Genomic DNA, 13599 nt, shown 5'->3' with positions numbered 1-13599 from the left:
TCAGGAGGGGGCAGATTCCAGGGCTGGTTCTGTCATTGACTCCCCTGCATGATCCCTGCTGCTGCTGCTGCTGCTGCTCTGCCCCAGCTGTCCCTCATTATGATGTCTGCTGCCCAGGGCAGCACCTGCCTCCTCTCCTCACTGTCTGCTCCGGTGTCTGCTCGCTGAAGTGGGCAGGCTGGATTATTAATAGCCACATTAATAACCCACATTTATTGGACACTTAGGATGTGCTTGGCGCTGTGCTGAGCATCTTAAATGCATTATCTCAATTGATCTGCTCCAAGCGGCTGCCTTCCCACTTGTTTCTTGTGCCTCTCTGGAATTCACCAGACTCTTAGGTTTATAACACTTGAGCAGACTGAGCCCCTTAGAGAAAGCACGTGACTGCAGAGGTCACCCAGCACCTTGATGGTCAGCAGTGGGCAGTGACTCCTCATGCTGAGATCTCATCACCAGCCCAGCGCTTAAGTGAAGGGACGCAGGGAGCAGTGGCTCGGACTCCAGGCACCTCTCTGTCCATTCATGGGACTCGTGAGACCAAGGCCCTCTGCTCCAGGCCGTCTGAAGGGACATGGCAGCAGTGGGTGCAGTGTGAGGCCATAGCCAAGGTCAAGGTCAAGTTCATACCTCATCATGTAGGTTGGGTCAGCCTAGTGCTGGGAGTCAGTGTTGTCAGTGAAAAGTCAGTGTGGACTGGGGTCAGAGGTCAGGTATGCCTGAGCTCAATGTGAGGGTGCAGCTAGGGTCAGAGGTCAGTACAGATGTGGATCCAGGCAGTCTCAGGAGGCTAGGTAGAGCATTAGCCAGGGTCAATGCTCCTTAGGAAGCTGAGCTCATTCTGTGGAGAAGCAGGCTCTGGCCCCAGTGGCCTCAGCTGTGTGTGAGCCTGGGTCCCCAAAGGGATATAAAATGAGAGAACACTGGGTCTGATGTGAGCTGAAGCCCCTGGAAGCCCCAGGCCCAGCCCAGTCAGGGAGGAGTTAGAGTTATGCTCAGCAGTAAATAAAAAAGGAGTTTCTGGGGTGACTCTGTCCTGCCCCATGTTCTGCTCTCTCCCTCAGTCTCCCACTAGTAGGCCCCACAGTCTCAGTGCTGGCAGAACCACCCACCTCTGCTTTCCCACTTGAGGCCATCCCTGAGGTGCTGTGTTTCCAGTGGTGGTATAATTCTCCGACCTCATCATGGCCTGCCTTAGGGCCTCAGGCCCCCATCCTGCTGAAGGAGCTGCCTGCGTTCCTCCCCTGTCCACCCTGCCTGTGTGGTTCCCTCCAGGAGCAGCAGGCCTGTGAGGTCACCATCGCTGTAGCTCTGATGTCCCAGCTGGGTGGCATTCACTGGGCCACATGAGGCAGTGCATGTGGTGTGTGCACTGCACAGCAGAGAGTCCCTAGGAAGAAAGTCTGGGAGAAGGGCCCAGGGACGCTGCTGTCTCTGCCCTAGAATCATGTTCCTAAGAAAGAGAAGGTATTTAGGCAACACGGATAAGACTCGGTTCAGGAGGGCCCCAGTTCCAAGCACTGGAGTCTGAGCAGGTGGCCAACTCCAGCCCCACACCTTGCCGACTAAGAAGCTGGCCTTACCTTAGGCACAGTTTATTTTTCAGCTAATCCTGTTCCTGCTGTGGTTGATGCTGCTTCTCTGTGAGCGAGGCAGAATTTCCTTTTTAAAACACAGGGGCTGGGGTGGGGGCCCACTTACCTCCCAGAGTCCTGACAGGGCCTTATCGCCTGTGTGAGAGTGGACTCATTAAAAATAATTGCCTGGCCAGAGCCATTAGCCCTGCACATTCCTGTCCTAAAGGCTTCGCTGGCTCCTGGTCAGGCATCCTCCCCCCTTCCAGGGCCCTGTGCTGCCAAGAATCAGAAGATTGGGCCCTAGGGACCCAACCCCTGGGAGGAGAGGAAGGACACTCGGTGAGATTAGAGCCTTATAACAATAAAGAGTTTGTGTACGGTGCCCCGAGCACCCATGGGCATCGGCACTAAGAACTTCAGCACAGTTCTGTGGCAGAACTCCTATATCCTGTGTATGGGGACAAGGCTCAATGTCAGGGGCTTTGCTGGGTAGGCAGCCAGTAAGGTCACAGCAGTGTTTGGGGGGGTGGGGGTGGCCGTCCTGCCACTGTCTGGCTACATTCAGGTACATTCAGTGACAGAGTCCCTGAGTCTGACCAGGTCAGGGCTTCTGGTCACTGTCCTTGGACCATGAGCTAGATGGCTGGACTGCGGCCCAGCAAGTTCGCCGTGTCAGGGCTGTCGTGGCAGGACTCCTCACAGAAACAACTTAAGGGATAGAAAGATTAATGACAGCTCATGGTTCCTGGACACCTCAGTTCATTATGGTGGGGGAGGCACCAGGAGGTGACTCCATTTGCCACAGTGGGAGTGTGAAGAGGAGACCGCTCACACTGCAGTGGGCCACAGAGCAGTGTGCGGGGGGCCAGGGCAGGTAAGACTTTCCGATGCCTGCCCCAGTGACCTACTTCTGCCAGCCAGGCCTCACCTGCTAGAGGCCCCGCAGCCCTCACAATGGTGATATAAGCTGGAAGCTGAGCATATGGGCTGCACAGTGGAAAGACACTAGAAATTCAAACAACACTGACATAGAAGCCTAGTATGGGGCAGCCAGTGCTCTCAGAACCTAATGGATGTCCAATGGTAGCATCCCTACAGGCCTGAAAATAACCCCCTATCCCAGAGTCAAGCGCTGTAGCATCTGCACAGGCAGGGCCACCTGTTAAGTGTAACTCCAGGAAGGGCAAACCCACAGCCAGACTGAGTGACTGCCTGAGTTCATATGTAGAACCACAACCCACAATGGTTACAAAAGTCACTGAAGTCAGAAGGGTGGGGCCCTGACCCCACAGGGTTAGTGTCTCTGTAAGGGGAGACGCCAGATAGCACCTTCACCTCAAGGCACACCTACACAAAGATGCTCACGTGAGATGGCGATGCAACTTCCAGGGATGAATAAGATGACCCAAAGGGCAACATTCTGATTATTTGATTTGATTTTTATTTATTTATTTTTGGTCAACTTGACATAAACTAAATTTTCTGGAAAGAGGGAAACATGGTTGAGAAAATGTTTCCAATCAGACTGTAAGCAAGTCCATGGGGCTTTTTTTTTTTTAATTTATGATTTATGTGGGAGGGTCCAGCCTACTGTGAGCTAGGCCACCCCTAGGCAGGGGAGCCCTAGGTTGTGTAAGTAAGCAGGCTGAGCAAGCCAGGCTGAGCCAAGTGTTCGTCCATGGCCTTTGCTTCAGTTCCTGTCTCCAGGTCCCTTCGCTGACCCACCTTCTTGATGGACTGTAAATTGTCCAGCGAAATAAACCCTTTCCTCTCCAAGTTGCTTTGGTTGTGGTGGTGCTTATCACAGCAGTAGAAAGCAAACTAGGACAGGAAAGAAGGTGGGAAAGTGTCAGGAGACCACAGTCTCTGTACAAGGCCCTAGCCACTGCTGTCTGGAGACTCAGTTTCTTTTTTCCTCTTTGTATCTGTCTATCTGTCTATCTATGTATGTATTGGTTTTTCGAGACAGGGTTTCTCTGTGCAGCCTGGCTGTCCTGGAACTCTCTGTGTAGATCAGTCTGGCCTTGAACTCAGAGACCTACCTGCCTCTGTGTCCCCCTCCAACCTCACCCCCACGCCCCACCCGGCTCAATTTCTTTTCTATAAAGCAGGATGGGCCTTGGGAATGACTCAGTCAGTAGGGGAGAGTGAAACAGCATTCCTGTGGCTGGGAAGAAGCTGGGATCAGCAGAGGTGGCAGCCTTGCTCATGCCTCGCCTTCTAGGTGGAAAGCCATCATCCGGGAGAAGGACCCTTCCCTAGGACAAGGATAAAGGGTCGGACTCATTGGCCCATTCCTAAGGCCACATTCCAAATCTGGCTGCCCAGCTCAGATACCTACACGCCCCAGTTCTTTCTGTTCTTGGTGGCCCGTGTGGCCCTGACTGATTCAGAGCTCAGGGTTCCCTAGAGGGTTGGATGTAGCGAGTGACAGTTGCTAGCTGGCCACTTGGCCACTGCTGACTTCATGTGTGTGTGCTTTGTACACTCAGTGTCCCCTTCTAAGTTCTTTAACTAGTTTTTGTTTCTAAATCTCTAACCAGATCTTTATAACAGCTATTTCATAGTTTTGCAGCAATATTTTCATCTTCTTTATATTGGTCTCTGTCAGTAAGTGTCTCCTTTAGTTCAACACGCCGCTTTCTTCAATGACCACAGCTCCCCTCTTAGGGGCATCACAGAACATTCCAGAACATACCTGACTCTCAGGGAGATAGTTTCCCTTTACCCAAGCCATTTGTTCTTCCTTCTCCCAGGGGAATCAGCACGTTTTCTGCCTCATCTAGTACTGTTCTCGTTTTGAAGTGTGTATGTCTTAGGCTGTTTTGGCATTCACTAAAATCACTTTTTTTTTTTTTTTAATTGCTGGGCATGGATCTCAAGGCTCCAGTCATACCAGGCTGGCACTATACCCCGCAAGTCACTGTGGATTCCATTCGGAGAAGAGGATTATGCTGCAGCCTCAGCCTTTTGTGAAGGGTCAGTGGTGGCTTCAAGGCTGCGGTGCCATGACAGGCGCCTCTCATTCTCAGGGTGAAGTTGGTTCCACACCTGTGGAGTCTGTCAGCAGCAGATGGCACACATCTGGAGACGGTTTGCATCCGTACAGAGAGGGTCCAGCCCTGTGTCTTGTTCCCTTTGCCATGCAGTGCGGGTCTGGACCGTCTCTGCACAGATGCACACCCATGACCTGGAGTGTTTGCTTTCGAGTATTGAATAGAACCTAGAGGCCGTTTAAGGACATGGGGCTCCTTGTGCTCAGGCTCCACAGAAATGTTGTGCCCTGTTGTTTGGGGGACCCCCAAGCATCACAGATACTTGTGTCTTCAGGGGTCCTGGAATCAATGCCCTGTACACCAGGGAACCCCAGCTTTTCTATAGCACACACATGTGGATGCATCAGCTGCAATTTCAGTGGCGGTTGGTGCTCAGAGGAAAGCTGTTGGTTTATTCCCTGTGTTAGACCACTTGACTGAAGACCTTCAATTAATTACAAGTACCTATTCCCTTCTCTGTATGGGGCCAACAGCTGTCAATTAGGAGTCAAGTAGCCCCGCCCCCAATATTTTTTTTGCATATTCATAGGAAAACAAACACCAGGAGTGCTTATACTAAGCTTATTTACATTCGTGTGGGTTTTAACAGATTGTGACCGCCACTCTTGGTGCTCAACCCCTGTCCAGCCCCCCAGGGAGAGGCGGCCCCATCATGTGTCGTGTGTCTTCTGGCAGGTGTGCATCTGTTGGACTGCTCTTCCATATTAGAAACTGGAGATGAGGTGGCAGGTGTGGGAGAAGGCAGGAGCCCCAGAGAGAAGGCACTGGAGGACACACACAGGGGCACAGGCAGAGCCTGGGCTGACAGCCACAACACACTGTGCCACTGTCCTTTGGCATGTGCCCTCTCCTGAGGCATGTCGAACCCTGGGCAAGCCTAAGGCCAGACTGGTATGGAATGGGTAGATTTACTTATCAGAAGCCAAAGCTGAGGGTTCCACACTTACCCCCCACCCGCTCTGCCCTTCTTTCTGCACAGCATGAGGTGCTTAGGTTCTGTCTCTCTTTCTCCACCCCATCCCCATCCCTTCCCTGCCCTTCTGGCCAGCATGAGATGGTCAGAAGGTCCTGGTGAGATTCCGTTCCTTGAACCTGCCAATCTCAGTACTGTATGCCCCATGAGTTTTTCTGCTCATTGGGCCCAGTTGGGTCCTGGAGTTCTGTTACTCTTGAAGGTGGACCAGGACCAGAGCCACCAATGCAGAGCTTCTGCTGAGACAGGAACTCAGGTGGCATGAATCCAGAGAAAGACTGTCGAGTTTGATGGAGGCAGGTCTGTGGGAGAATGCCAGCAGCAAGGCCGAGTATCTCTGGATGGCCATGCTGCAGGTTGTGGGTACACAGCACTGGTGCTGCCAGGTCCACCACTCTAACCCAGCTAGCCTCCCACGCTGGCTCTGCTAAAGAACAGGTGGGAACGATGTTAAAAACCAGGAAGCCATCACTTACTGAGGTCCTCTGAGCACCTGCGCGAGGCAAAGTGCTGCCGATTCAGAACTCTGGGCTGGCTCTTTGTACAGAAGGATCCAGGAGAAAACACCTGGGGAAAGAGATGTGTGCATGATGGAAAGGCCTCTCTGACAATGTCACAAAAGTATCCCTATGTGAAAGAAAGGGGCAGAGGGATGGAGGGATGGAGGGACAGAGGGAGGGAAGGGGGAAGGCTAGAAAGAGAACCCTTAACACAAAAGCTAAAGCAAAAACAGTGAGTCTGGTGAAACTTTATGAATGCGGCACACACACAAAATCCCCATTTACCTAAAAAATAATTAGCCTTTTAAAAAGGAAGATTGTGGGGGTTTTCTTATGGACTGAGTGGCAGGTTAAAGAGTTCAATCAGTAGGTGGGTTCAGTGACGAATATGGCATTTGCATGTGTGGCTGGGGGACTAAATTGGCATAACCTTTGGGTAGAGCGGATTTCCAAATTGCAATTGAATTTCAGATGTCTGCTCCCTCCTGTCCCCCCATTCTCTTCCTGCCCAGTGTGAATTGTTACTGAGACAGGCAATTTGCAGATGCCAAGGCTTTGAATACCTCCAGTGGGAGGCAATTGAGGGGTGGAAATTTTGGAGCCTGGTGCTTTGTTGGGGGAGAAGATAGCCCCGGGTTTGACTACACAGGGGTCATCTAGTCCAGTGATCTCAGTGAAGAACACAGGGCCCGGAGACGCCTAGAGGGCAGAACTTGCCAATGGTCAGCAAGGGGACCCCCTCCATAGTTGGGTACTAGGGGCTGGCAGGAAGGATGCTCTGTTATGAGGGGGTAAAGGAGGAGACAAAGACCCAGGCAGAAAGGAGCTGCAGTATGGGATATAGGAGAAGAGGCTCCGCCATGCTGAGGTACTGCTGGCTGTCCTGGGTGAGAGCTAGAGACTCAGACTTCCTCCCAGAAATCCAGGAGCTGGAGCTGATCTCTGCAATCCTGTGAAGCCCACCAAAGGCAGGAAAGACTTGTTCTAGCTCTGATCCATGGCTCCTTTCTGCAGCTCCAGGACGCTAGGCAGTTGCTATGACAACCACAGGCAGCCTCACAAAGGCCAGAGAGACAGATGAGAATGAGGTGCTCACAGGCCCTACCTGGAAGACTCCTCCCCTCCTATGAGGACTCCCTCCACAGGGCACTGTGGCATCTCTGTTTCTGTTTGGGTCCTGATGGTATCCCCCTAGTCATGGCTTATCATAAAAATGCCTGAGGTTCTGGCTACCTGGGCAGAGATGCCTAGGTGTGAACTGTGGCCTCAGCACTTAGACCATGATGTCATTCCACGGCCTGTCTAGGAATGGAAGATACAGACTGTACTGTCCACTTGGAGCTAGGTTAAGGATGGTCCATAACACTACCCCAACCCCACAAACACAAAGGTGGAGCTTCTGCTGTGAGTGGGAGGCCTCGTAGTCTGTAAGCCTTGTGTCAGGGTAGCCATTGGAAAGATCAGAGGGAGCCAGGCATGGTGGTGCACCCCTTTAATCCCAGCACTCAGGGAGGCAGAGGTAGGTGGTTATCTGTGAGTTCAAGGCCAGCTTGGTCTACAAAGCAAGTCTAGGACATCCAGGGCTATCACAGAGAAACTCTGTTTTTAAAAAACAAAAAAACCAAACCATCACTACCACCACCAACAACAACAAAAGAGGAGGAGGAAGAGGAGGAAAAGGAGGGGAGAGAAGAAAAGAGGAGAAAAGAAGGAAGGAAGGAGAGAGAGGGAGGGAGGGAGGGAGGGAGAGAGAGAGAGAGAGAGAGAGAGAGAGAGAGAGAGAGAGAGAGAGAGATCGATCAGAGGGACATACAGAGAGTGCCAACCATAGTGACCTCAGGTCACAGTAAAAAAGACATGATTCTCCACCTCACAGGTCAGGATGCACATGAAAGTATTGTAAAAAAAAAAAATAGTGGAGCTGGAATGTGGCTTGCTTGATAGTGTTCACCTAACTTGCAAAATCCAAGCACTGTGGCGGGGGGGGGTGGGGGGTGGGGTGGGAGGGGTGCTTTGTGGCTGGGCTGTAATGGAAGTACCTTAGGATGAGAGGGCAAGGGGCAAGGAGCTACAGAGACATTCTGGCAGCAGGGCTAGGTTCCCAGCAGAGCAATGCTGTGGCCCCGAGATGGGAGAAAGTGTGTGGTAAGGCACTGGGGATGGAGGGAACGGAGCCCCTCGTCATGTGCAGGACTGGGACCCCAGCAGGATTGAGAAGAGATGATGCTAGGGGCCTGCGGGGCTAGGGCATGGCCTCCTGATGGGAGCCTGGGAGCCACTGAAACCAGTAAGCCAAGCGTTTCTAGAACAGTGCCGGGGCTGGCAAGAGTGGGAGGGACTGGAGTACTCAGAGAGCTCAGGAGCCAGATCAGAGACAAGATAGTGGCGAGCAAGACTGACTGGGGCAGGTGGAGGGACAGATGTGGGCAAGAAGAGCGCTGGGCCTGGCGCTGGGACGAAGGAAGTGAGATTGGCAGCTGTGAAGGAAGTGAGGTCAGGGCTACACTTGTGACAGCTGGGATAAGAGCTGCCCTGCTTAGGATAAGGCTGTGTAGCACCCGGAAGAGTGGAGGAGCCTTGCTCTCGTAAGCCCAGCCTCTCCAAATGAACGCTTCTCCCATTGTCCTACTTCAAAATTAAATTCTGTTCGCTTTGGATCTGCACATCATACTGTTAAAGTGCAAAGCGGTGTTAAAGCGGAGATATTGGCCTACAGTACAGTGAGCCCCACAAAGGATGCCCCACCCACTTGGAATGTAGAATGATAGCCCATGGGGTGTGGGAGTAATGACTGGTGGGGTCCCTGGAGCAGAGAACAGTATAACAAACCCATATGCACCCCCCCCCAGGCCAAAAGAAGAAAACCACTCAGTGGATTGCTCAGTTAATTCTGCCTGTTGCTCCGAGAGCAAAGCAAGACCATGATAAAGAAAGAAAAAGGACCATCCCCACCTGGCCCTGCCCCTGTCCTCACCCTGCTGACCAACATGCCCTGGGTCTGAGGACTTTGCTGCATGTTTTCTCAGCATCGGAGCCCTCAGTCCCCAGGGGAGGCAGCTGCAGATGTCATGGGGGAACAGGCAAGAAAACTTGATTTTGGTATTCCCAGGAAGCCCCGAGGGGGCTGTGGTGGAGGGACAAGGGACATCCCGGCTCTGTATGGCCTGTGCGCCATCCGTCTTCTGCTGAGTGGTCACTCCCAACTCTCGGCCACTGGGGCTCGCATCCTCCCTGCTGACCTCTAGTTCTCTGACTCCAGCTTCTAGTGAGGTGGATCCCAGGGTCAGAGGGTGGCCCTCATGTTTTCACTCACCCTCAGGGTCAGATCGAAGAGAGTCTCTGGAGCTGGTGAGACGGCTCGGTGGAGAAAACTGCTTGCTGCAGAACATGGCGACCCAAGTCCCATCCCTGGGGCCTCCATGGTGGAAAGGTAGACCCAACTCTCCCAGGTTGCCCTCTGACTCCAAAAAACAAACAAACAAATATAAAACAGTTTTTAAAGGCAGCTCTGATTCTGCAGCTATGTGTAAGCTCAAGGACTCTTCCTGACTGTCCATTTCTTGCTGGGGTGTCTTCAGGGACCTTCCGTGCTGCTGGGCCTCCTACCTGGGAAATGAGGTATTGCCAGCTTGCTGTGTACACGCTATCAGCTCTCTGATCTAAGCGTTCCAAGGTGGTCCTATCAGCTGCTCCCAGCTCCTCACAGGATCTGAGTAGCTTCACCTTGCAGGGTGCCTTGACAGCTCTAGGACCTGTCTAGCTATCGAGTGTGTCTACATATTTAATGTGTAGAAGCCCCCATCAGTCAGCAAGGGCTGAACACTCCAAGCCTCCCCCCACCCCCCAGCCATGAGCCAGTTCTAATGCCTGGCGCATCCATCGTTTTAATATTTTGACAAGCCAGTGGACTAAAGTCATCCCTGGTTGCTTTGCACTTTGCCCCAATAAGCCATGTTCTCCCTTCCCATTTGCTGGCTTCTGGGGTTTTATCTTTCTGTCTGCTCCAGCCTTCTGACGCCTTCCTTAAGAGCACTATGCTCCTTTTACTTGTGACTCTGCAGAGCTGTGTCTGCAGGGGACATATTGGATGGTAGACACAAGTCTTTTCCACTTCAGGTGCCAGAAGTGTCTGGCTCCAGTCTGCCCCAACAGCAGTCTTTCACTTCAGGAGAAGCAACTTACCTCTGTTCCCCAGTGATTTTCACTTTGGGGAAGAGCAGTTCTCCCCGCTCTGGACCACGTTCCCCCACGTCATCTCCCATGCATTGGCCACGGGCAGGCACTTTCGTCAGGGTCTGTGCTATAAACCGTCCCCCGGGACTTTTTGCTTCAGAGGCCATCCCAGAGACACACAGGAAGCAGCTCAGGTCGCTCACTTGTTCACTTCACTCTTTTCAGTCACCAAGGACAAGAACTGTGATACTCAGTTCTCCAAGGGGAGGTGTCCTCACTCACTATTTTTTTCCCCTCAAAGTGGTCACATCACTGTATCATTTTAATTTCCAGCAGTAATAGTGGAAGTTCAGAAGTTGTATTTTTTAAAATATTTTTTTCTTTTTTCAGGTAGAATGTTATTCTTTGATGAGTTCGTACATCTAAACAATATGTCTCCATCATATCCACTCCCAAATATCCTCCCCCTCCCCCTCCCCACTCCCTCCAGTGTCCCCAGCCCATCCCCCTCCCTCTTTGTGTCCTTCTGTCCTTTTGGTTTTTCAAGACAGGGTTTCTCTGTGTAGCCTTGGCTGTCCTGGATTCACTTTGTAGACCAGGCTGGCCTCGAACTCACAGTGATCCGCCTGCCTCTGCCTCCATGATTCCTGGGTTTACAGGAATGCACCCTGTGCCTGGCTCCTCACCCCTTTTTTAAAAGTAGCCCATTTATTGCTGCTGGCCGGCATGTTGACTGATCTTAGGGGTTTGCTCTTACGGTCTGATGCAGCTCCTGTAACTGCTGGAAAATCACCCGAGCAGTGGCCATGCCATGTCTCTATATTCTCTGTATGTACAGGTGGAAGCCTAGATATTTCAAATAACTCAAACTTGTTGATTGGATTAGTAAGCTGTTTTAGGCTAATCCTGTAATAATCAGGGGCCAGTGAGTTCTCCAGGGAAACAGAATTAAGAGACAGAGACAGGGGGAGGGAGGGGGGGACAGGGGGCAGAGAGGAGGCCGGAGAGAGAGACAGAGACAGACGGAGAGAGACAGAGACAGGGAGAGAGAGACAGAGAGAGAGAGAAAAAAGAAAAGAAAAGAAGAAGAGGAGGAGGAGGAAGAAGAAGAAGAAAGAGAGAAAACACTTTAGTTCACAATGTACCACATACATCACAGTATCTACCATTCAGTACACCACTGAGCTTTGGGGTATAATAGGCCCATTCATCTGGGCCTGGGTAAGTACACCCACCCTAGGAGGTTCACACAATGACAAAAATCACCTGCCACATTCCCCATCACTAAGCAATACTGCTGTGTATACTGAAAGAAATTAGCTAATAGTTACAAAGGAGAGCACATTCCATGACCTGCGGGTGTGTCTGTGAGTAGCCGCTCAAGACCCAGAAAGAAAGTGGTCAAGCTAGGCCGACCCAGATGAGGTGTCTTAGTTAAACCCAATGGCAGGGAAAAGCCAGTGTCACAGTTTAAAGATAGCCAGAAATCTTCTCTCATCCTCGGGGTCCTCAGTTGATGTGCTGAGACCCACGCATAGAGTGGAGGGCAAAGACTTTGCTCAGCCCATTAACTTAAAGGTAAGTTTCATCTGAAAACATCTTCAAGGAAACAGCCAGAATTAGACTTAGCAGGACCTGCACACCTTATACCCAGTCAGGCTGACACACAATCCCAGGGTCTAAGGCCCACGCAGAAAAGCCAGTTAATGGAATATCACTGCCTGACATATAGGGATAGAAGGAAGACTGAAAAGAACAGTAGCTCAGTGATTGGGTAATGGGCTGTTCAACACAGAATGAAAGTAAGCATGGGTCCTTGTCCTGGGGGCCTGGTTCACAACTCACAAAACCCTGGCACCGGAAGTGTGAGCTGTATTCTCTTCTATGCTAATGAGATGTTGATGAAGGGAGTCCCCACGTAGATTCAGGGTCAGGGGCTGGTCACCAGGAGGACTGAGGTATGAATACAGTGGGTTAGTATTGCCAATCTAGCCCGGGCCTTGGGAAGGGCGAGCCAAGAATGCTAACCGCTCTTGCCTAGTCAATGAAGCTTTCTTTCTCCCTGAGCAGCAGGGCTTGGAGAATATGACAGTAGAGTGCTGAAGGCTTGCTTGCCTGCCTGCCTTGCTATTACAAAGGGAGCGCATCCTTTAGGGCGGAAGTTAGGTCACTGGATCTGTGGTCTTGAAGGGAGTAGTGGGGCCCTGGGTCCTTCTGTACTGCCAACTTCCATCCTGCTATGGAGGACCAGCTTTGCTCTGCTGAGCGCGCCCTGCCTTGGCGCTCTGCCCCACCCTGCACTCAAAGCAACGGGGCCAAGAGACCACAGACGGAAGCTTCTGAACCCTTAAGCCAAAGAAATGTTCTTCATGGCTGCCTCAGGCATTTTGTCACAGTGACGGGAAGCCGGCTGACACAGAGAGCTTCCATGGTCGACACCAGAAGTCCTGGTAAGGTAGCATGCCTCGAAGTTTGGGACCCCTCCCCCACGCCCTGCCACTTCCATGTCTTGGCCTTTCCAGAGTCCTTTGAGTCATATTACTAAGTAGTTGAAACTGAGGAGGAACATTAGGGGAGCTCCTTCCCCCCACCCCCAGTTTATAGGAAGCCATCAGAAGTGTAGGTATCCCAGGCTCCCACCAGCTGCCATCTGAAGGAAAGGCAGGCTTTGGAGTTGGCGTCTTCAAAGCTGTGGAGTCCGATGCCGACCCTGGTGGTTAGCGTGAGGCCTGCAGTGAATTGTTGGCACTCGGTTGGAGTTGGAGGGTCAGAGTCTGTATATTAAGAAAAAAACCTTCAAGGACTTCTAACGTCCTCTGCTCTCCCTCTGAAGTGGTAGGTGAGGTAACAGGACAAGAGAAAAAACAGCCCATATTACAGAGAGAGAGAGAGAGAGAGAGAGAGAGAGAGAGAGAGAGAGAGAGAGAGAGAGAGAGAAATCTATAAAATTAAAAGAAGCAACATTCAAATTTAGGCACTGGCTCAGTGGGTAAAGACACCTACTGCCGGATGACCACGGTTTCCCTGGAACCTGTAATGATGGAAGAAGAAGAGTCCACAAGTCATCTCCTGACCCCCACAGCATGACACCTACTCCCTCCCAACACTAATAAATACCCATTAAATATTAAAGATGATTAAAGTCAAAGCAAACACCCAAGCCGCAGAAGGAACGAGGCGTACCAAGTGTTCCTAACTAGTGCAGGGTGAGCCGCTGGCTTTTGAGAGGGAGGTGCCACAGCTCGGGAGGAAGAAGAGAAAGGCGGGTTAGAAGATGAGCAAAGGCGACGAGACAGCGACCAAGAGGAGGTGACGTGTAA

The sequence above is a fragment of the Acomys minous genome, assembly GCF_964271855.1.
Source record: "Acomys minous genome assembly, chromosome: 17".
Classification (NCBI taxonomy): Eukaryota; Metazoa; Chordata; class Mammalia; order Rodentia; family Muridae; genus Acomys; species Acomys minous.
Note: the sequence above shows the minus strand (reverse complement) of the source record.